Below are 24,450 nucleotides of genomic sequence, written 5' to 3' on the forward strand. Positions count from 1 at the left end.
TATTCTTATCTTTCTTCTTTCCATGTGTCTTTTTTCTCTGCTTGCTTTTATGATTTTTCTCTTTGTCACTGATATCAAGCAATTTGATTATGATGTGACTTAGTATAGTTTTCTTCATGTATCTTATTCTTGGAGTTCTTCTCATATCTGTGGATTTAGAGTTTTCATCAAATTTGGAAACCTTTTAGCCATTATTTGAATTTGAATTTTTTTTCTGTTCTCACTTACCTCCTTTAGGATCTCCCATTATATGTGTAGTAGGCTGTTTGAACTTGTCCCAGGTTCACTGAAGCTGGGTTCACTTTCTTCAGTCTTTTTTCTTTCTGCATTTCATTTTATATAGTTTTTATTGTTATGTTTTTGAAATCACTAGTCTTTCCTTCTGCAGTAACTAATTTATTAATTCCATCCAATATATTTTTTTATTTCAGACATATTTTTAATCTTTGGAAGTTTGCTTTGACTTTTAAAAAATATTTCATGACTCTACTTAATGTATTTAATTTTAATCTACTTTCTTGAATATATGAAATATAATTACAATATCCATTTTTATGTCCTTGTCTACTAATTCTATAACTTATGCTGTTTCTGAGTCTATTTTTGTTGATTGATTTTTTCCATGTGGTCCACGTTTTCCTACTTCTTTGTATATCTGGTAATTTTTTTATTGGATCACAAACACTGTTAATTTTACCCTGTTGGGTGCTGGATGCTTTTTTCCATATTTCTACAAATATTCTTGGGCTTTGTTCTTGGAGTAAAGATATTTAGAAACAGTTTTACTTTTTTAAGTTTTGTCTTTATGCTTCTTTATGTGAGACCAGAACAGCTTTTAATCTAGGGATAATTTTGTCCCACTGCTGCACAGCATTATCCTTCTGAGTACACTCTCTGACTTCCATAACATACAAGGTCTATCCATCCTGGCTGGTGGGAATACAAACCCTTCTAAGCCCTATGTGAATCCCAGTGATTTTTCCTTCTAGTCCTTTTAGGCAGTTCTTTCCCCAAACGTGAGTAGCTTCCTCACACAAATATGTTTCTCAGTACTCAGGTGAAAATTCAAGGGGGCGGGGGGTGGGGGGGCTTCCCTGGTGGCTCAGTGGTTAGGAATCTGCCTTCCAATGCAGGGGACAAGCGTTCAAGCCCTGGTCCGGGAAGATCCCACATGCCGCGGAGCAATTAAGCCTGTGCACTGCAACTACTGAGCCTGCACTCTAGAGCCCGTGAGCCACAACTACTGAGCCTGAGTGCCACAACTACTGAAGCCCACATGCCTAGAGCCCGTGCTCCGCAACAAGAGAAGCCACCGCAATGAAAAGCCCACACACTGCAACTAGAGAAAGCCCGCATGCAGCAATGAAGACCCAACGCAGCCAAAAATTAATTAATTAATTTAAAAAAATTTTTTAAAAGAACTCAAAAGGGATATGCTCTTCAGATCTTTAGAGCGTTATTGCTCTAAAGAGTCATCTCTTTGATACTTTGCCCCATGAATTCCAACTGTTGTGGCCTCCCTGGACTCACACTGCCAACACCTCATAGGCTCCAAAGAGAATCCAATCCTTAGTCTATCTTGTCCAAAAGCAAACATTTCCTTAATGGCATTTTGATGAAGAAAGAAGGGAGAAAGAAAAAATAGTAAGAAAACAAATACTTTTTAAGAAAGAGAATGGAAGAGTAGGGAAGGAGAAACAAAAGAGGAGGTGGTAAAATTGCTTATAAAATTTTTAATAATACTGGAGAAAGCTTATGACACAATATTTTAAAGAATACAGAAGTGTACATACACAATATGGTCTCAGTTATGAAAACACACACACACACACACACACACACACACAAAATTGGGCCAGGTCTAAGAAAGGTGCTTAAAACACTTGCCCCGTGGAATAAAATTTTTCTTATTTTTAGTTTTTCTGTATTTTCTATCATTTTAGCAACAATAAGTAGAATTTTCATAATAAAGAAGAAAAAACTATAACTGAGATGAACTGGATTCACCTTAAAATAAGAAGGAAAATAAGGAGAAAAAGATAAAAATATCTCAAATTTTGTAACAATTATTTTAGGTAAAAGGCTTCTATGAGTTTTCATATCAAGATAAGAAAGTCCACTTATTTATTTATTTATTTATTATTCATTTATTTTTGGCTGCATTGGGTCTTCGTTGCTGCATGCGGGCTTCCTCTAGTTGCGACGAGCGGGGTCTACTCTTCGTTGCAGTGCCCGGGCTTCTCCTTGTGGTGGCTTCTCTTGTTGCCAAGCACAGGGTCTAGGCGCATGGGCCTCAGTAGTTGTGGAACGTGGGCTCAGTTGCTCTGCGGCATGTGGGATCTTCCCGGACCAGGGCTTGAACCTGTGTCCCCTGCATTGGCAGGCAGATTCTTAACCTCTGCACCATGAGGGAAGTCCCCAGAAAGTCCACTTATTTAACTTCCCAGAACACCACCACTCACACCATCACCGCTGCTAAAAATGTAGCCACCAAAGATCCAAGAGACTTGTAATTCCAAATAAGATGCTACACAATATTAGGTAAAACTGCCTTCTCCCTTACACTAACCTGAAGACTCTCCAATGATAGTCAGCGGCCAAAAGCCTGCTGGCATTTGAAATGAATGCCAGAAATCCGGCTCCAGCTCTCCAAATTCTTGACTTACTGTGATGATGTTACAAATAGGCTTTCAGATGGGATATTGAACTTTGCAGTAACATTTAAACTCCATAAAATTCAAAGAAAAAGGGAATGTTATTTTAAACAGTCCCAAGAAGAAACAAATCTGTAGGGGTTACTGCATATGAATACCTAATTCTCTTTGCTAGACTTATGTGCAGCATGTCCTCAACCATACTTCCTCTGCCATCTTGTATTGATAAATTCAGTGTTTGTAGGATTTAAAGAGATTTTGTGTAAAGATAGTTTATCTAAATGAACATAAACAAAGTAAAAATAGTCTTTCCCCAAAAAAGCAAACATTTTGCCTCTTTGTTCACTGATTTCCCAGTAAAATTCAGTGTTTCTTCTTCTATGTAAACCTTGTATTTGCCATGGCTAACTCAGTTTTCTGCTATTCTGTTCATACATATTAAAGGACTCAATGACATAATTGGCTTTGCTTTTCACTCAGTTGCTTAGGGCTTATAAAAATAAAACGCAAATACCCACAGCTGTTCAAGGCAATCACTCAGCTCTTTGAGAAAAAAATACAGACATAGGGACAGGTGGCCTCAGTCTCAGCACAACATTCAGAATCAAGGGTGCAGCAACTGCAGCTGTGTTTCCAGGAGAAAACAGCAAAGTCCCTGGCTTTCTAGGCTAATTATAGCTATCATATGGACAGGCGAGATCAAGAGAGTGATATGTCTTGAATCTTGCTTCTCCTGGAAGTTGATGAACGGATATCCAAAGTCTTCCTCTATGGGAATACCTCAGGATTTCTGATTACCCAGGGGAGGTAGTTCAACAATCCAGAAAATGAGGAGTTAGCAGCAAACTGATTTCTGGTGGTGAAGTCGGTGAAGAATGTACCAGGAGGTCTACCCGCCCTTTCTGCAGATAGCCTGATTGCAATAACTTGACTTTCTAAGTACAATTGAGAAAAGGCACGAAGATGGAGCAAGGGGAGGTGATAGCTGAGATGGATTTGAAGGAGAATAACTAAGTGGGTAATACTGTCTGGTTCTACCCTTAATATACTTATAGCACTCTGTCTAGTCAAAGCTTCCAACTGATACCCAGGGGGTGTGAGATCACAGAAGTCATGACTCTTGTTTCAAACATGGCTGTCCTAGCTGCTTCTAGTTCCCTTCAGCCATGGCTACCCCCAGAGCTTGCCTTATGACCCCTTGAATCTCAGAATTCCTGCACAACAGTTTTCAGCTTTATTTACATTCCTAACTTCAGATTCATCACAGAATTGGGTTGGGAGTCCCTACTCCATGTCTCAGTCCTACTGGCCACAGCCCTGACCAGGTCATCCCTCTCCGAAGTGGCAAGTGAATCAGATAGCAGCTTAAATCTTGATACTATCTTTCTATGCTAAATTACCATAAAGCCTTTCCAAAACAATTCAGCCATTGATTTATGGGCTATACTGGCACTTCTCAAACATTTTTTATGGCAGCTCTTTTACCTTATTCATTCTTAATTTGCAGTGGAAAAAGAACTTGAGAAGAATAATCAAGATGATGATACAAGAAAAAAATCTAACAAAGGGAAAACCTAGCGGTAATTTTTCCTATATGTTAATAAATATTTATTAAGTTAATGAATATGTGTATAACAATGGAACACCATTAACCAACTCAAGTCAAAACTGATGACGCGGGGACTTCCCTGGGGGTGCAGTGGTTGGGAGTCTGCCTGCCACTGCAGGGGACACGGGTTTGAGCCCTGGTCCAGGAGGATCCCACATGCCGCGGAGCAACTGAGCCTGCACACCTAGAGCCAGTGCTCCCCGGCGGGAGGCCACCGCAATGAGAAGCCTGTGTGTCGCAAAGAGTAGCCCCTGCTTGCCGCGGCTAGAGGAAGCCCACATGCAGCAACAAAAATCCAACACAGCCAAAAATAAAATAATTAAAAAAAAAAAAAAAACTGATGACGCGCTCATAAAGATCAGTCCTTCCAAACTTTATGGACATTCCAATCATCTCCTTTTACGAATTCTAAATTTTAAGAGGTTAGAGGTTACCTACTTTCACTGCTTCTATTCAGCATAGTACTGGAAGTTCTAGCCAGAACAATTAGGCATGAAAAATAAATAAAAGGCATCCAAACTGGAAAGGAAAAAGTAAAATGATCTCTGTTGGGAGATGATAGTAATATCCGAGCTGTGCTAAGCCATATTGGAGCCTATAACAAAAGGAAAATTCAGTAATACTGATTCTGTATTTAATTTAAAATTTGATATTTTGTTCATCATTGACTTTTTACATTAATATTGATGTTTTAAAATATGCTTACCTTGACCATTTAGTTTTTTGGTGCTTCCTTAAATTTTGTACCTGAGGTGAGTGCCTCACTTGCTTACCTTAGTCTGAGCCTTGTTTAAAACTCAGCAAGTTTCTAGTTTGTAGTCTTAATCATACCCCGAAAATTATGTCACTTTTCTGTAAGAATGGAAGGAAAATCTTATATCTGCGGATTACTTCCCAACCCATCTGGAGGCTCTTTACCATCTAGGGCTTTTGCATTTGCTGTGCCTTGCCCTGCATTCTCTTCCCGTCTTCACATGGTTGGCTGTCTCTCATCCTTAACAGATTAAGTGTCTTATCAGAGAAATCTTCACCAAACTCCTTCTAAAATGGGTTTTTTAGTGTCTCCCTTATTATTTGGAACACAGAATCCTATTTGTTTCTTTCATAGCGCTTAAAATATTGCATTTATGTACATGTTTGCTGAGTTCTTTATCATGTGCACTACCCCCCTGCCATTACTCTAGAAGCACCAAGAGGACAGGGATCGTATCTTGTTCACCATGATATCACCATTACCTAACAGAGGGCCTAACATACAGTAGGTTCTTAATATGTATTGATTGAATGGGTAAAGAAGCTAAGGGGGATTTAGAAACACCCAGATGAGCTGGGGACCTTCCCAGACAGAAGATTTTTGCTCTGCTTCCTGCTGAACATCTGGAATGCAATCACCTTATCAGTTCCCCCTACCACCCACCAGAGACGCAAACTCCTGAAAGTAAATCAGGTAGTGAGCATGGTTTGGGAGGCGTGATCTAGATGGGATTCAGTTATCGCTAAAAGCTGGTAAGGGGGTTTGGAAGAAAAAGTACTAGTCAGGGTAGAAGTGGAATGTATAGTGGAAGGGAAGAATGTTGTTGCACCAGGGCCAAATGGGAGTTATAACCAGACTTCAAGGGATTTCCCTAGTACTAGTCAGGACTGGGGTGAACCCGGTCAGCCAGGGAAACCATTGGCCCTGATCAAACCAGAGAGGCCAGAACACAAATTACACTAAGCAACGGCTTCGCCCTGCAATGCATTCAGATCTGGCACCAACCAGATGGACGACCGATATTACTAAGGAGCCAGAAGACACAGGTTTATGAACACGAGGACACCCTCCACTCAGTATCATAAGGTTAGATAAGCAAATACACCAAGACACCATCTTGGAGTGAAGCAAGGGGGAAAAATAGGGGTAAAAACTAAAAGACCAAAGACCAAAAAGACTAGTTAAAATTGTTTTTTTTTAAATATTCATTAGTTCTTTTCTTTTTCTTTTCAGTAATACTTTTTTTTTGGCCTTGTTAGAGAATTGTATAATAAGCAACTGATTTGCTGTTAATCTATTAAAAATAGAGAAAGATAATTGAAAAATATGCTGAACATCAAAGCTGATCTGGTGCTCAATGGAAAAAATGGAGAACGGACGCTATCATTTTGTCTCAGTCTGCTTAACTTTAGGTTTAAGTCATTGAATTGGGCTAAGTTTGTTTTTCTTCTTTCTCCTGTCTTATAAAGAAGACCACTTCAGTTTTGGAGAACTAAGAATCTACATTTTCTTAACACATTCAAGAGACAGTGTAAGAAAATTAAAAAATTTCACAGCAAATGAACAAAAGAACTCTGATGGGCTGTGATTTGGAAACATGGGTCTATATGGCTGATTTGAATACTACCTATTGTTGCTTTTTGTTTGGTCCTAGAATGATTGACTTATAGACTACTAGAGCTGGGCAATTCCTTAGTACTCACGTGTTTCAATCTTCCTTATTTGACAAATGAGGAAAGATATCATTTGTTCATCCCAGTTTTGTTCCTTTAAAATGCCATCCTCACCTCACAAGTCATGCCAGAACTCATATGGAAGATGTCCCCACTAAGTTACACGGATCCTCCACCTTCACTTGCCCTGCACTCCCATCCTGTTCCAGGCTCTCACTCTCTGTTAATGCTTCATCCAGACTCTCCCTCCGGTGCATAACTCAATGCCATATCTCCCCCTTTAGTGGTCTGACTTCAGAGTAGGTTCCATTTCTAAGCAGTTATTCTTGCTATGGCTCTGCAGTAAAACGATCTTATGAGTAGCTCCTATCTAGATAAGCTTCCTCCTGGTTTGACCTGGCCCTCAAGACTTCACACCAGTATATTGGTCAGTAGGCAACATTCTCAGGTCTGTTCTGACCTTGGCAATGAGAATAAGTATCTTTTTTATTTTTCTACATCTTGATGTCTCCAATTAGATTACAAATTCCTTGAAACAAGGATTATTCATCTTTATATTCTTCCCCACATTACCTAAGACAGTTGTTGGCATATAACTAGTGACAAAAGTATTGGTTAATTGATTTAAATCCCTCCCTGATCACCAATACAACACCACTCCATATTCTGAGTGAGCAGGGTAGGCAGCTGCTGGCTTGATATAAATTTAGAATTTAGGAAAGCTCTCCCAGCCCAAGGACTGTTTCTCTCTGCCAGGATCCCTAAAATAACCACATTACTCACCGCTTTGAGTCAAGGCCTTGAAAATTCTTGTTATAATGCAAATGTCATCTGAGAGAGATAACATGAAGTTATCAATACCTATTAATAACATAGAATATTATTAGTTTAGCAGAGAATATGAAAGATCCAGAGGATGGAAGGGCAGACTTAAGTCAACCCCATAATTTAGTACCTAGTAATATCAGGAACAGTATCTTGGCAATAGGTGGATGTGTATTGAAAGGAACAATTATCTCAGAAAACTCAAATGAGGTGATAGTAAAAATGCACCTGATGGGCTTCCCTGGTGGCGCAGTGGTTGAGAGTCCGCCTGCCGATGCAGGGGACACGGGTTCGTGCCCCAGTCCGGGAAGATCCCACATGCTGTGGAGCGGCTGGGCCCGTGAGCCATGGCCGCTGAGCCTGTGCGTCCGGAGCCTGTGCTCTGCAACGGGAGAGGCCACAACAGTGAGAGGCCCGCGTACCGCAAAAAAAAAAAAAAAAAAAAATGCACCTGGTACAGGGAAAAAATGATTAATAGTAATATAATAACTATTTTTTAGGTACATATGCTGTGTCAGATAGTTTTCTAGGTGCTTTACATATTTTAGCTCACTTTTCATATCTTCATCTCTAAGACAGGTATAATTATTATTCCACACTTTTAGTTGAAGAAACCAAGGCAGAGAGACATTATGTGATTTGCCCAATGTCACAAAGCCAGTACGGGGTAGGGCTGGAATTGGAACAAGCTCTCTGGTTCTAGAGTATCTAGGTTGAACCTCCAAGCCACAGCCTTCAATTGTTGTTTTCGTAATATGGTCATGATTTTAAGCACAGAAAGAGGATCGATAATTCATTCCTCTCAAGCTCACTCACCTACAATCTACGAGTTTCTCCATATGTCTATTCATTTCCATTCCTCCTACAAGCTAACCCAAGTTCTCTATTTCTTTTCTAGGAAGCACTCACTGTCTGCCAAGCACTGTGCCAGGCCTTATCTCATTTAAGCCTCAGATAAAATATTAATAGTTTCTACATGAAGAAACTAAGGCACAGGAGGCTCATCACCTGCCCCCAGCCAAAGTCATTCTGTAATACTAGTCCTGGGATTTGAACCCACAAAGGCTGATTCCAGAGCCCTTAGTCATATTTCCCATGTGACCCAGCCACGTGGTTATCCTACAAGTTTCCTAACTCACCTCCCTTTGGCTGGCCTTTCCCCCAACCCAACTCCCACATCTCAAACCCTAAGGTCCCTCTCCTGGCTCCTAATCTGTTATTCAAGGAAATAGAGGCTGAGGCTCCCACCTTCTTCTTGCTTCTCCAGGTATAATTACCTACTGAATAGCTATAACACATTTGACTACATTTTAAAAAAGAAGAAGAAATTAAACATTTCTCCAAGGCCACAAACAATTCAACAAACAAAGGGCAACTCAGTGGGGAGTGGGAAGGGGGGAGGGGCAAGAAAGAGGTAGGGGATTAAGAGGTACAACTACTATGTATAAAACAATTGAGCTACAAGGAGCTCTTTCCCATCTCGCAAGATGGCGGGCGAAAAAGCTGAGAAGCCAGATACTAAGGAGAAAAAACCTGAAGCCAAGAAGGCTGATGCTGGTGGCAAGGTTAAAAAGGTGAAGAAGGTTAAGAAGGGGAAGCCCCGCTGAAGCCGAAACCCTGTCCTGGTCAGAGGAATTGGCAGACATTCCCGATCGGCTATGTATTCCAGAAAGGCCCTGTACAAGAGGAAGTATTCAGAAGATAAAGCCAAGGTTGAAAGAAAAAGAAAAAGAAGGTGGAGGTTCTTGCTACTGTCACAAAACCAGTTGGTGGTGTCAAGAATGGTGGTACCCGAGTGGTTAAATTTTGCAAAATGCCTAGGTATTACCCTACTGAAGATGTGCCCTCGAAAACTGTTGAGTCGGCAAAAAACCCTTCAGTAAGTATGTGAGAAAACTGTGTGCTAGCATCACTCCTGGGACCATTCTGATCATCCTCCCTGGGCACCACAGAGACAAGAGGGTCATTTTTCTGAAGCAGCTGAGCAGTGGCTTGCTACTTGTGACTGGGTCTCTGTCCCTCAATTGAGTTCCTCGGCGTAGAACACACCAGAAATTTGTCATTGCCACCTCCACCAAAATTGGTATCAGTGGTGTGAAAATCCCAGAACATCTCACTGATGCTTACTTCAAAAAGAAGCTGCGTAGCTCTATTTACAATAGCCAGGACATGGAAGTAACCTAAGTGTCCATCGACAGATGAATGGATAAAGAAGATGGGGCACATATATACAATGGAATATTACTCGGTCATAAAAAGAAATGAAACTGAGTTATTTGTAGTGAGGTGGATGGACCTAGAGTCTGTCATACAGAGTGAAGTAAGTCAGAAAGAGAAAAACAAATACCATATGCTAACACATATATATGGAGCCTAAAAAAAAAAAAAAAAGATTCTGAAGAAACTAGAGACAGGACAGGAATAAAGATGCAGACATAGAGAATGGACTTGAGGACACAGGAAGGGGGAAGGGTAAGCTGGGACGAAGTGAGAGAGTGGCATGGACTTATATACACTACCAAAGGTAAAATAGGTAGCTAATGGGAAGCAGCAACATAGCACAGGGAGATCAGCTCGGTGCTTTGTGACCACCTAGAGGGGTGGGATAGGGAGGGTGGGAGGGAGACACAAGAAGGAGGGGATATGGTGATATATGTATACACATAGCTGATTCACTTTTTGATACAACAGAAACTAACACACCATTGTAAAACAATTATACTCCAATAAAAATGTTTAAAAAAATTTTTGTTTTTAAAAAGAAGCTGCATAAGCTCAGGCACCAGGAAGGTGAGATCTTCGACACAGAGAGAGAGAACTACGAGATTACAGAGCAGAGCAAGGTAGATCAGAAAGCTGCAGACTCACAAATTCTGCTAAGAATCAAAGCTGTTCCTCAGCTCCAGGGCTACCTTCGCTCTGTATTTGCTCTCACAAATGGAATTTATCCTCACAAAGTAGTGTTCTAAACTTCTTACAAAGAACTGAATTAAATAACTGACCCATTTGAAAAAAAAAAAAAAGCTGCAAGGATATATACAACACAGGGAATAGTACAATACAGGGAATATAGCCAATATTTTGTAACTATAAATGAAATATAACTTTTAAAAATTGTGAAACACTATGTTGTACACCTGATACTTATATAGTATTGTATCCTGATTAAACTATACCTCAATTAAAGGGGGAGGGCAATTCGGGAAAATACATATAGCATATGTAGCAAAGGGCTAATTTTCTTCATTTACAAAGAGCTCTTAGAGATATGTCTCCCCAAAAGGAAAAATTGACATGGGATATAAACAGGTTAAGTCCAATTTAAAAGATTTGCACTTAAGAGATGGGCCAAGATAGTGGAGTAGAAAGACCCTGAGCTCAACTCCTTTCATGGGCACACCAAAATTACGACTATTTACAGAACAACCATCAATGAAAAAGGCCAGAACCTACCAGAAAATATCTTCTACAACTAAAGATATAAAGAAGAAACCACAACCAGACACAAGAAAAACTTTCTGGCCTCCTCCTCTGTACCAGGAAGGGCAGATCGATTCTCAATCATCGGAGAGAGCGCTAGACTCTTATCAGCCGGGAGATGGCGCCAGAGAAACCTACAGAACAAACCTTGCTAAAAACAACCCCTATTCTCCATCAGTTCCCTTTATATATTTACCTTTCCACAATTTGCCATCTCCTAGAAGCCCAATGTGCTTTTCCTTTGTTTTGTCACTCCTCTAAAAGTTTATTGTTCTTTATTAAGATGCTATAAAAACCCAGCTGACACCTTGATCTTGGACTTTCCAGCTTCCAGGACTGTGAGAGATAAATGTTTGTTACTTCAGTCACCCAGTCTATGGTTTTTATTATAGCAGCCCAAACGGCCATAAAAGGCCCTCAGCTCTAGGGGTTTTGTTTTGTTTTGTTTGCGGTACGTGGGCCTCTCACTGTTGTGGCCTCTCCCATTGCGGAGCACAGGCTCCGGACACGCAGGCTCAGCGGCCATGGCTCATGGGCCCAGCAGCTCCACGGCATGTGGGATCTTCCTGGACCAGGGCATGAACCCATGTCCCCTGCATCGGCAGGCAGACTCTCAACCACTGCGCCACCAGGGAAGCCCCAGCTCTGGGGTTTTAAATTACTTCTCCCTACTCCTTTTCCACACCTCTTCCTCCTTCCCAGTCCAATGCACCATATGACCCAGCAAAACAATTTACTCACAGATCCCCACTTCTGTATGTTGGGAGATACTCCTCCATGGGTCTCTCGTGTTCCTACATGTCTTACTGAGTGTGCCAAGAATGCAAAGCCCTAACTGATCTTTACCAGGACCATTTCTCAGGATTATACATAACCTTTGTAGATGAGGCAATGTCTTCCTCTGGGACAAAGAGCAGACTTGCTTACTGCTTGCTATAAAACAACAGGTTCCCAAGCTCAGTGTTTCTCTCTTGTACTACAACCCACTACATGTGCAAATATCCACCTGGACACTCTGTGTCACTGTTGTGGGGCTTAGGAAATAAGGAAACTGACACAAATATGCTGATTGATTCTTACGCTACTAGCCAAGCTGTGAGTAATATTGTCCTTTGTATCTTACCCAGGAATCTTGTGTCTTCTGCCAACACCCATGAAGCCATAATAGGACTTCTCTGGTGGCACAGTGGTTAAGAATCCGCCTGCCAATGCAGGGGCCATGGGTTCCAGCCCTGGTCCGGGAAGATCCCACATGCTGCAGAGCAACTAAGCCCGCGTGCCACAACTACTGAGCCTGCACTCTAGAGCCCTCAAGCCACAACTACTGAGTCTGCGTGCCACAACTACTGAAGCCCATGCTCCTAGAGCCCATGCTCCACAACAATGGAAGCCACCACAATGAGAAGCCTGCACACCACAACAAAAGAGTAGCCCTGGCTTGCCGCAACTAGAGAAAGCCTGCGCACAGCAACAAAGACCGAACACAGCCAAAAATAAATAAATTTATTTTTTTAAAAAAACAAACTAGGCGAAGTTATTAGCATGTAAGTAGAGCAAAATCAAAGTTACCTGACAGTGGAGCCTCTTCTCCACTCCTATGCCATTGCTCACACATTCTCTTGAAACATTCATTCCTCCTGCCTTTGCTTCTTTTCTTCTTCTTTTTTTCTTTTTTTTTTTTTTTTTGGTTATTACAGTTTTTAAATTCCTTTTTTCCTACTAATTTCAAAATTATACTTTGTATTTTTATTCTTTTATTATCCTTAGGTCACGCTCCTGTATCTCCAAAAAATGTTTAATCAGTATCTCCTTTCCTCTTCCAAACTCTACGAAGTATCGGCATGCTTTAACACCAATTACACAACCTCTTTTTCTATATTACGGTTGTCTTTTAACTTAATTTCACCTCATTTTAATTTTCCTCCCCTTTCATTAGTTTTATTTTGTCTGCTGTAGGTGATTATTCAGGTTTACCACATGCTTACCAATCGTCTTGCTCACCATTGCCTCTTGCATCCCAATCCTTCCTTCTAGGTTTCAATCTTTTCTTAGAGTGAAGTATATCTTTCACTAGTTCTTTCAGCAATGGTTTGTGAGAAGTAAATTCTTTCAGCCTCTTTATCTGAAATACCCTTATTTTATCCTCACTCTTTAGAGGTTGCAATAGCAAATGTTTTTCACATTAGTGTACATAAGAGTGATCTGGGGGAATTTGTCAAATGCAGATTCTTGGGTTCCTTAGAGATTCTAGTTTAGTAGTTTGGGAAGGGATGGGATAGGATTAAATGTTTTCGATTACCACTCAAAATGATTCTGATGTAAATAGGTCAAGGCCACACTTTGGGAAGAAATAGGTCTATAGACAGAGGGATGCCATGGAAAAGATTTTTAGTTTGTTTTTTTACATTTTTTCCTTATAAAAATTATACATACACATTACAGGGATTTTAGAAAAATGAGAAAGAAAAAGTCATTTAATTATATCCAAATATAATTGCTGGTAATATTATTTACAGCTGATGTTCATTATTAGCGGATTCCAAATTTGCAAATGCACCTACTCCCTAAAATTTATTTGGAACTCCAAAATCAGTACTTGTGGACATGCACACAGCGCTGAAAATTTTGAGTGGCCGATTGGACCTGCACTGGTTTCCAGATGAGGAAAGGCACACGCTGCCTTCTGGTTCAGCTCTCGTGCAGAAGTAGCCAGAAGATGGAGCCGGTAGGGGGCAGTGTGGTGTAGCGAAAGAAGCTCCGGCTCGGGGATCACCTGGACAGGACTTGAATCTCAACTCTGGTTCCTGTGACTGATGAGATGGTCTCAGGCAAGTCACTTAACACGCCTGAACCTCATGGTTTTCTACCATGATGACTTGTTTTTAGTATTTAATATTATAATCTATGTGACCGACATATATACATGAATATATTTCCCCTAGGAGCAATGATTCAGTATTTGCTAATTCAGTGTTTCCAGACTTTATGGAATATAACTACCGTTTTGAAAATTGACTGTATTTTCTCCCAGACTTTTTAATATGCTTCAGGTTTTTGCAATATTGCTGTCGAGCTTTGTATATTTCTTACCCAGGCGAGCCTCTCCCTTTCCTGATCACCATCTCCAAGGCAGTGGTTTCAACCTGGCTGCACATCAGAATCACCTGGGGAGCTCTTAAATACTGATGCCCAGACCCCATCTCCAGAGATTCAGATTCAATTATTATGAGGTGAGGCCCAGGGATCAGTAGACTTTGAGTGCTCCCAGGTGATTCCAGAGCAACCTGGAGCAGAACCTCTGTTTAGTTTCTTTGGCAAAGAAGCTAATGGTCTCAGTACACTTTGGAGGCACCCCTTTGGCAGCCCCCTATCCCTAAGGAATAGTGCTACCCCACCCCCAGCCCTGCTCTGGCCGTGGCCCATTCCTCTACCCGCCAGTGCCTAGAACTCACATCTAGTGTCCTTCCCAGGACAATGCTACTATTTGTGCCACTGAGTTCGTTGGAGGGGTGAGGTGGGAAGGGACCCATGGCGCTTTTACTGACCTGCTCCTTAATCGCCCTTCAACAGTACCACACAAGGCTGAAAGAGTAACAGGCTTTCTGGAAGACTGGAGGTAAGGAAGGGTACTGCAGAGCAAAGCAAAATGCAAACCAGGCACCAGAGGTGACTGTTCTAATAGTCCAGGGTAGAAGAGCCGTCACCACCAAACCTGTCTGCGTGCAGACCCAGATCCCTGCCGTTGCCTTCTTCCTCTTAGGCAGTCCACGCAACACACCCTCAGTGGAGCATCTCCCAAAGTTCTGAGTTTCTCAGACTAGAATGATATTCCAGGAAAGGTGGAAAGGGGTCTCTACCATTATAAGCTAAAGATATGCATCTGCCTTCCCGACAGATTCAGCAGATAATCACTGAATCAAATGCACACACACACACACACACAGAGACAAAGAAAATTCTCAGAGCTCAGTCTCAGTTCAGACCAAGGGTTTAGAGAAACAGTTTCCTAAACGTGAGTTAACAAGGCCTCCACATACATCAATGATAATGTTTGCCCTTATTATACGCAACAATGTCAATCTCACCGCCCCGTGACTGTCTGCTAGTCTCCCGCCCACAAACCCTTCCCAGGTCTGTAATTTCTGCATCTTTTTAAAGCATCAGAGCCACCTATCTCTGATGGCCACATCTGGCTCCACAAAGAGATAGGAATGTATTGAAAACCCTTCTTGCTTTTCTATTCTATCAAATCATTTTCTTAGGTGGGGCATTTCCAAGACTAGCTTTTGTCAGTAGTAGAATGCAATAAAAGGTTTATTAGCCTTCCCTACCCCACCCGGGGCAGGGGTTGGGGTGGAGATGGGAGGAAGAAAGGGAAGGTTTCAACTCTTTTTCTGTATTTTATGTTTGTAGATTTTGATACAGTTTTGTATTTTAACATGTTTACTAAACTTTGTTGCGTGCACTTTCCTATGCTATAAAATAGTGTAATTAGGTATTTTTAGTTGCTGAAAAATATTTCATTGACTGGGTGTACCATGGGCTACTTAACTATGTATGTGTACCTTGTTTGTTTCCAATTTTTATTATCTTAAATAATGCTGCATTAAACATCTCTAATTCAAAGCACCTTGCTTAGGACTACCTGCTGAGGATGGATGCTGCAAAATAGAACTGCCGAGTCACAAGGCAGATATATTTGTTAAGTTCTTGAGAAATATTGGCAACACTTTTCCAAAAGACATGCACAAACTTGCATCTTCCCCAGGAGACTGGATGGGAATGGTTTTTAAAAGAGAAATGACATGATCAGATCTGCATTTTAGAAACGTGTCTGGCTTCATGTCTAGGCCTGGTTAGGTGGGGTTTTGGTAGTCCAGGTGTAGATGGTAGGGGCCTAGTAAAAACTAGAGGGAAGGTTTTACTAAGTAGACTTAGTCACCAGTCAATCAGGATAGAAGCAAGGTCCATATTGGCCTTAAAATCACCATGAATATATCACGAAGTTGAAGGGAGCCTAGAGCAGTATTCCCCTCTCTACCACAATCACATAGTGTCTGCTAGATTTGGTTGGAAATTACTGCAGCATCTGAGGACCCTTGAGGATGTTTTCTATCCACATAAAATTACATTGTGCAGAAATGCCATCTACGTGGATATCAGAGTATCAAGAAGCACACAAATAATGAGATATTTTTCATAATCAAGATTTTGTTTTTTAAAAACAATTAAAACACTTTCCTTTCTTTATTTCTAATTGCAAAAATAAGCCATGCTCACTCTCCTACTTCTAATTTTCATGCTGATTCTCCAATGTTCTAGAGAGCTTTAATGTCTTCAGAATAAATTTCCCTCAAGATTACTTTAGAACCCAAAAATAGTCACTATAACACTAGAGTTCCCTTTTACTTCACTAAGAAAGATAATTTTTATAAATCATTTTAAATTGTCCATTTACAAATAACTAGAACTTAAATTTCTATTTTAAAGACAGTAAAACTTGCATTTTAAATTCCAGTACACAAAGTATATTGATTTAAACCTCAAGTGTCAGATATATTAACTCTAACCACGACAGCAACAATTTTAACCAAAAAAGATCATCATCATCAAAAAATCATCAGAATGATAATAATCATCAAAAAAGGTGAAGAATATTTATTTCAAGTAGTTTTACATAATTTTGTTTACTTTATGTCTATGGAAATTTTTCTAGAGATTTAAAAAAATCAAAGCTTTTCATGGAGACAACATGAAAAAACATTTTTTTAGGATAAATCTTAGCGGTTACTCTATCCATCTCTTACGTATCTGTCTCAGTTGGTTCTTGCATATGTGATGCTTTTCATTAAAATCGGAAATGGGGCTTCCCTGGTGGCACAGTGGTTGAGAGTCTGCCTGCCGATGCAGGGGACACAGGTTCGTGCCCCGGTCCGGGAAGATCCCACATGCCGCGGAGCGGCTAGGCCTGCTGAGCCTGTGCGTCCAGAGCCTGTGCTCCGCAATGGGAGAGGCCACAGCAGTGAGAGGCCCGCGTACGGCAAAAAAAAAAAAAAATCGGAAATGGTTATTTTTACAACAGAGTCTGCTCCACACACTTAGAATTTTCAGTCTCATTTAAGGATACACCAAAAGCCATGGAGTGTTGGGCACCTTCAAGAATATAATCAATTTCTTCAGATAATTTTCTGCAGACTGTTAATTGGTTTTCCTCTAATACCAACTCTGGTTTTAATTACATTGAAGAATAAGGTTTTTGACTATTCTTTTGACTGTCAAATACCAGGGAGATAATGCTCTATATTGTGCCAAAATAGAAATACAAAAATTGCTTTGCTTGCCAAAATATACTAAGGGTCACACTTTACCAGAGAGCGGTGGATAATTGCCCAGTAGCCTGTGGGGAAACCTTCACTTAAAAAAAGCTTTTTTCTAAGACAGGAAAAGAAGCAGAAATGGTCAGCTACTATTGAAAACTCTGCATATAGTCCTAGAAGCATAATTTGTCGCTGCCTTTTATGGTCCTTGCCTAAGCCTGTCACTCTTCTGGAAGCCACTGATGCATAAAACATGTGTCGTGTAAGCCGTGACTGCCCAGCACTACTCTGTTATACTACCTGCTCTCCACTGGGACCCAGAAATGCATTTCCAAATGAAAATTACTGCCTAATTTAGAATAAAGAGAGAAGAACTGAACAAAAATTAGTTTTCTTAGCAATTTTCAAAATGTAGCAGAAAGAGTGGGTTCAGAGGAAGAAAGACCTAATCTACATGCTTGTTCTCCAAGACAGGTCTCTGCTCCCCACACAGTCCTCAGCCCCTCCCAGTCTCGAGAGACTGGCAGTGGCCCATAGGTGCCTTTGGGGGTTAATGGGGAGGCGGTGGCAATAGGGATGAGTTAATATATATGTGAAGCCCTTAGAACAGCTCCTGGCACACTCCAATCACCAGGATTATTATCACTGACATTAGCAAGTGGTGAATCCGTCTTAGTCCTTCTCAATCCTCTGGAACATTTTGGAAATTCTGAGCCAATGAAGAAGATCCTAGAGTGTCTCATGACAAATAAATGTACAGGGTCCTTAAGTGCATCTGATCTTCTCCATTGGCCAGGCAGAGTCTCTGGTGGCTTGTGTTTTCTCACGAGAGGCCATGACAGCTTCTTGCTGCTTCTGTAGCACCAGCACCGTGGCCTCCCCACTCTACCACAGTGTACTGATGAATAGCAGGTGCAATTTCCACAACAGCTGCCACCTTCATCCACTGCTGCCGATACTGCCTTTGCTGTGTCTATCACGACGGCTAAAGGTGATCTCATCACCAGGATTATGGTCCTTCTAGATGGACCACTTCTATATGGCTCATTAAAGTGTCATCTGACTCTTCCAGGTTATTTTCTCAAGCAAATAGAGGCACGTGTCCTTAAGGTTGGATCAGAAGACTTTATATGACATTGTACGGTGCCTCCCTCGTCACAAACCCCAAATCTTAACAATTCATCCCCAAACCTTTAATGAGTCTTCTTGAGAACAGAAGTGCTGGTGGCTTTTTACGGACAATGACATTTCTTCTACCGTTATGCAGATTAGATTTCCCCCCTTTACCCTCAGGAATATCTTCATGAGCTCTCACATCCCGTTCAAAGTCAAAGGCCAAAGATGACTGAGATGAACACTCAAGGGTTATCTTAAAGTATGAACAAGAACAAAGTCATATTGTGTGACAAATGAAAGAATACGTTTGAGATATGCAGCTGAGGTCCATGTTGGCATTTTTAAGAAGAACAGGTTTGTGGAGACAAATGTAAAAGAAATGTAAAACCAGGAGAAGTGACACATAATTCTTAATAATCCAGGAACATCCTGAGAAGTCAACAGTAGATAAAAATCTTTAGGATAGAGCCATACTCAAAATCTTGTGATTGTAATCAAACTTCTTTGTCACTCTTACTAGGCAATTCCTCATTCTTGCACTCCTACTGAAACATTTTGAATTCTCTACAAGCATTCTGTTATGGGAAAGTGAGACTGATTTTTTTTTCAAATAATGGGACTTCAGGAGCATTCAGAAACATGATAGAGGAAACCTTGAGGTGGATGTGGGGAGGGGATAGAATAATACTTTCATTTAAATGTAGAATATTTCATAGTTCTACATCTTAGAGCCCATTTAAATTATCTCATGAAAATCATAGTCTCACAATATTGGATGTTTTATGAGAAAGCATGCCTCACAATTTTTACCTCTCTGACCAGACATTAAAAGCCAATGGGAGTCTTCTTCTCAAAGCCTGTGAGTCTGTCTTTGAATTCTCAAGGATACATTTGATTCCAAAAAACACAGGTAAAAATTAGTCTGGCTGTTGAATAGAAAACACTATTTTAAATATAGTTACATTTTCCTCTTCCTAGAATCGTGAGGAAAGTTCACTTAGGTCTCGAAATTTCTGCTGATGACAAGCAAGATTCCATGTGAACTTTTTGCATCTATTTGGGAATGTCAGCAGGCCCATCATGGACTGCAGCAAAAGTGTTTCCCTAAAAAAAAAAAATGTTTCCCTGCTCCCTGCTTTGCATTCACAAATCAGTCATATGCACTCTGTTCTTTTGTCAAGGTGACCAATATTTATATAATGTCAACTATCTTTCCAGTACTACCTTAGATATTGAGCAGAATTCAGACAGATAGATGGATAGAAGATAGATAAAAGATAGGTAGGTAGGTAGGTAGATAGATTTTTTTAAATCACATAGTCCCTACTCTCTAAAATCTTACAATGCAATTGGGGAGCTAGTTATGCTCATGAAATAACTAGAAAAAATGATACAAGATGGTATGGAGTCAAGTGTTTGAGTGTGTGAAACAAACTGCCAACGTTAAAAGTATTCTCATATGAAAGAGATCAAAGTGGGCAGATAGGGAAGACAGCATGGAGTGTTCAGTTGTTACTGAGCTACAATTCATGAATCAAGTAAGAATTTGATTGAAAGAATGGACACAGATTGGTGGGAAAGTAGGAAGAGAAAAGATGACAAAAGTAGGAAAGATTCCATAAGCTAGTGGGATTGCTCATGAAGAATGAAAGGGAAGGGAAAGTCAAAAACACCAACTAGTCTGAAATAATTTATGCTAGAAAGTAAAAGGGGGGACGTCCCTGGTGGCGCAGTGGTTTAGAATCCGCCTGCCAATGCAGGGGACACGGGTTTGATCCCTGCTCCAGGAAGATCCCACATGCGGAGGAGCAACTAAGCCCCTGCGCCACAACAACTGAGCCTGTGAGCCACAGTTACTGAGCCCGAGTGCCACAACTCCTGAAGCTCGTGCACCTAGAGCCCGTGCTCTGCAACAAGAGAAGCCACCGCGATGAGAAGCCCGCACAGCGCAACGAAGAGTAGTCCCCGCTCACCACAACTAGAGAAAGCCCACACGCAGCAATGAAGACCCAACGCAGCCAAAAATTAATTAATTAATTTTTAAAAAGAAAGAAAGTAAAAGGGGGTTCATTCATTCATTGAACTGTAACTAATGATAATTATGGGTAATGCCTGGCTCTGCTGTTAGGCAGAGTTCAAGTCAAGTTCCGTGACTAAAGAGAGATTCTTACAGAAAAACAAAAACAACAACAAGAAAAACAACAGATATGGTGGAGGAGGTAACACTGGGAGAAGACCTAAAAGTATCCCCACATACATCCCTGCTTACTGTCTCCTATCCTCACCCCACATCACCAAGACTAAAATTATTTCAGAGGTGCTAACTTCAAAGTAACTGTGGGGAATATAAGACAGAGAGAGCTGAGGACAAGCCAATGGTGGGAAAACAAAGCATGTCTTTGAAGAGCAAGAAGCAGAGTATAAGGCAGGGAGACAGAAAGAAATCAAGCATCACAGGCATATGAGGTGATGGCAGGGGCCTCAACATGGCAAGCAGGAGAGAACGGGACAGGAAAATTCCCCATGGAGGCAGAGCATATTGAAAGACTGGGACTCCAGCTGGCTTTTTGTTTCCATGTGGCATCTGAAGATTTACGTTATATGGTTTTCTGCTCAGCAAGCCATCCCAAGCAGTAAATTTCCCAGGCAGACCATGTGAGAGTGAATACCCAAAAGATGGTACAGAGGCACAGGTCAGAGACAGCTCGTTGCATTCAAATAGCTATTCCCACTCTTTTCTTTGGCAGAGACTCCAACATTTACTCAAGCACATTGCTGCCTGAAATAAAGACCACATTTCCCAGCCTTCCTTGCACATAGGTATGGCCTGTAACTAAGTTCTAATCAATGAGATACAAGCAGAAGTAGCAAGTGGATCTATTAGAAAAGCACCTCAAAAAAACTGAATCTTGGAAGACTCCTTCAAATAAGCCACTGATTTTCTTTTTCTTTGGGGAAATGTGAAAAATAACTAAATCCTACTTCAAGGTTGATGGGGAATCATACCAGACATAGAGACAACCACCATCTGGTTAAATAGACAATATGCTATAGAAGTTCTTTGGAAGGAGATGTGAAAGGGTTGAATGGGCAAAGTGAGAGCAGCAAGAATAGTGGTCAGGGACTTCCCTGGTGGTCCAGCAGTTAACTCTCCGTGCTCCCAATGCAGGGGGCCCGGGTTCCATCCCTGGTCAGGGAACTAGATCCCACATGCTGCAATGAAGAGCCCGCATGGCACAACTAAAGATCCCGCACGTGGCAACGAAGATCCTGTGTGCCTCAACTAAGACCCACCTCAGCAAAAGGAAGGAAGGAAGGAAGGAAGGAAGGAAGGAAGGAATGTGAGCAATTTTACTAGGGCGATAAATGGCAGAAAGTATCAAGAGAAAATACTAATATTTGCATATTCTCATAAACCTTCCAGAGAACTACGATTTAATGGGATGGTTATCACTATGAGGACTTTCAGGACCATGTCAAACTGGCATGGCAAAAATTGGGGATCAAATGGACCTTTCAGTAACTCTTAAATCACACCTTATATGTAGGTGACTGATAAATGAAGGGAGATAAAGAAGGGAAGCACCTTTAAATCAGCTATATATTTAGCGAATACTTACCTACTAAGCATTCAAAGATGAATAAACATAAGTCCCACTTATATATCCATCTTATATATCTCATTTTATATATCCATCAGGGTTTTTTTAATAAATTTATTTATTTATTTATTTTTGGCTGTGTTGGGTCTTCGTTGCTGCGTGCGGGCTTTCTCTAGTTGCAGTGAGCGGGGGGCTGCTCTTTGTTGCAGTGCTCGGGCTTCTCATTGTTGTGGCTTCTCTTGTTGCGGAGCACGGGCTCTAGGCGCGCAGGCTTCAGTAGTTGTGGCACGTGGGGTCAGTAGTTGTGGCTCACGGGCTCTAGAGCACAGGCTCAGTAGTTGTGGTGCAGGGGCTTAGTTGCTCCGCAGCATGTGGGATCTTCCCGGGCCAGGGCTCGAACCCATGTCCCTTGCATTGGCAGGCGGATTCTTAACCACTGCGCCACCAGGGAAGCCCCTATCCATCAGATTTTCAGTTTATTTTATTTCCATAGAAGGGGATAGCTACCAAATAACTACTAAAAAGCTCTTCAGTGTGACCAAATTACTGTGTTCTAAAATAGTTTGGTCTCAACTAAATCAAAACCGATCTCCTTTGAGCTCTGAAGACCTGTGATGCAACCAGGGTCAGAACAGTTTATATGCCCAAAAGATTTTTATGATAATTGTGTTTACTGTAAAATAGGTACACCCTGCAGAAACTATCTTATTCAATTCTGAATCATAGTCTAGCCACTTTCTATCTCTTCTAAAATGGAGGAAATAATATTCCAACTCCAAATAGCTCAGCAATGAAGATAGTGAATTAAAACAGAATAGTGAGCAAGACAGAAAAGACAGTTTCAGGGCCCTCTCATTTAAACTGAAAATGAGATGTTAAGCTGAGGACAGGGGAGGAAAATTAGTGCAAAAGACAACATTGGAGTTATGATAGCTCTAATGCGGTACCATAATTACAGGCTTTTAACCCATGATTAATTTAACTATTCACATGAGTCAACCTGCCAGTTATGTCAAAACAAGTTGGCCTGAACAATGAATTCTGGAAATAGCTCCAGCAGACCTGAGAGCAAGGGGGAAAGCGGGTGGAGAGAAAGGGGAGGGTGGGGAGGAGATTACTCAGAGAAAATGGGTCTTGGATGTGAAGCAGAATTCTATTCACCTGCCAGTTCACTGGCTTTACTTCAGCACAATGAACTCTTCAACACAGACTCCATTCAAAGTACCTCATAAAAGAAGAAGTAGTCTAACTCCCAGTAAGACACTGCATGTTCAGATTTGGAACCAATTGTTCATAAAGTCAAAACTAGCAGTCACCTACCTATATGGTGTGATTTGAGAGATACTAAAAGGTCCATTTGCCCCTAAATTTTTGCACTTCCAGCTTGACATAGGACCTGAAATCCTCACTATTATAACCCTTCCATTAATTTACATCATTCTCTGGAAGGTCTCTGGGAAAATGCAAATATCTGTACTTATGCCTAGTCCTGACTGCCAGACCATCTTGTTACACTCCTGCTTAGATATCCTTTTTTTTTTATCGTGACTGGGGTTTTCCAAAATTGCCTGGGCTAATTCTGTGACTAGGCCTGTGGATTCTGACAAGTGACTAACCCAAGAGAGTATGCACATTGCTAAATACGTGGCTCTTTAGGAGATACTGACATATGCTATATATACTGCATATACTGACATTCAACTTACAATCCAGACTTAACCCCATTGTAAGTCAAGGAAGATCCGTACTTGAAATCTGTACTTGAGTTTACACGAGAGTAAAACTCAAGTGTTCTCACCACACACACACACAAAAATGAGAACTATGTGAAGTGACGGATATGTTAATTAGCTTGATTGTGGTAATCATTTCACAATGTATACGTGTTTCAAAATATCGTGTTGTGTATACATTTTTAATATGTCAGTCATACTTCAATAAAGCTAGGGGAAAACATGCGCAATGGACTTGTATAGATATTTGTCCAAGAAAAATATACAAATGACCAATAAGCCCTTGAAAAGATGCTCTACATCACAATTCATATAGAAATCATGTAGGGAAATGTAAATCAAAACCACGATGAAGTAGTTTGCTGGCGGTCCAGTGGTTGCAGTGGTTAGGACTCAGCGCTTTCACTGCCATGGCCTGGGTTCAATCCCTGGTCAAGGAAGTACGATCCCACAAGCCACATGGTGTGGCCAAAGACAAAACAAAAACCACAATGAGATACGACTTTATACCCATTAGGATGGCTATCATCAAAAAATCAGAAAATAACAAGTGAGAATGTGGAAAAATTCACTCATTGCTGGGTAAAATGATGCAACTGCTGAGGAAACTGTTATGGAGATCCCTCAAAAAATTAAAAATAGAATTAGCATATGATCCAGCAATTCCACTTCTGGGTATATACCCAA

General features: G+C 40.9%; 1 pseudogene; it reads left to right on the forward strand.

Annotated features, from left to right (window-relative positions):
- The first annotated feature begins 9,002 nt into the window (after positions 1–9,002).
- On the forward strand, positions 9,003–10,484 carry LOC132495155 (large ribosomal subunit protein eL6-like; annotated as a pseudogene).
- The last annotated feature ends 13,966 nt before the right edge of the window (positions 10,485–24,450 follow it).

Source organism: Mesoplodon densirostris, chromosome 8, assembly GCF_025265405.1.
Source record: "Mesoplodon densirostris isolate mMesDen1 chromosome 8, mMesDen1 primary haplotype, whole genome shotgun sequence".
NCBI classification, from domain to species: domain Eukaryota; kingdom Metazoa; phylum Chordata; class Mammalia; order Artiodactyla; family Ziphiidae; genus Mesoplodon; species Mesoplodon densirostris.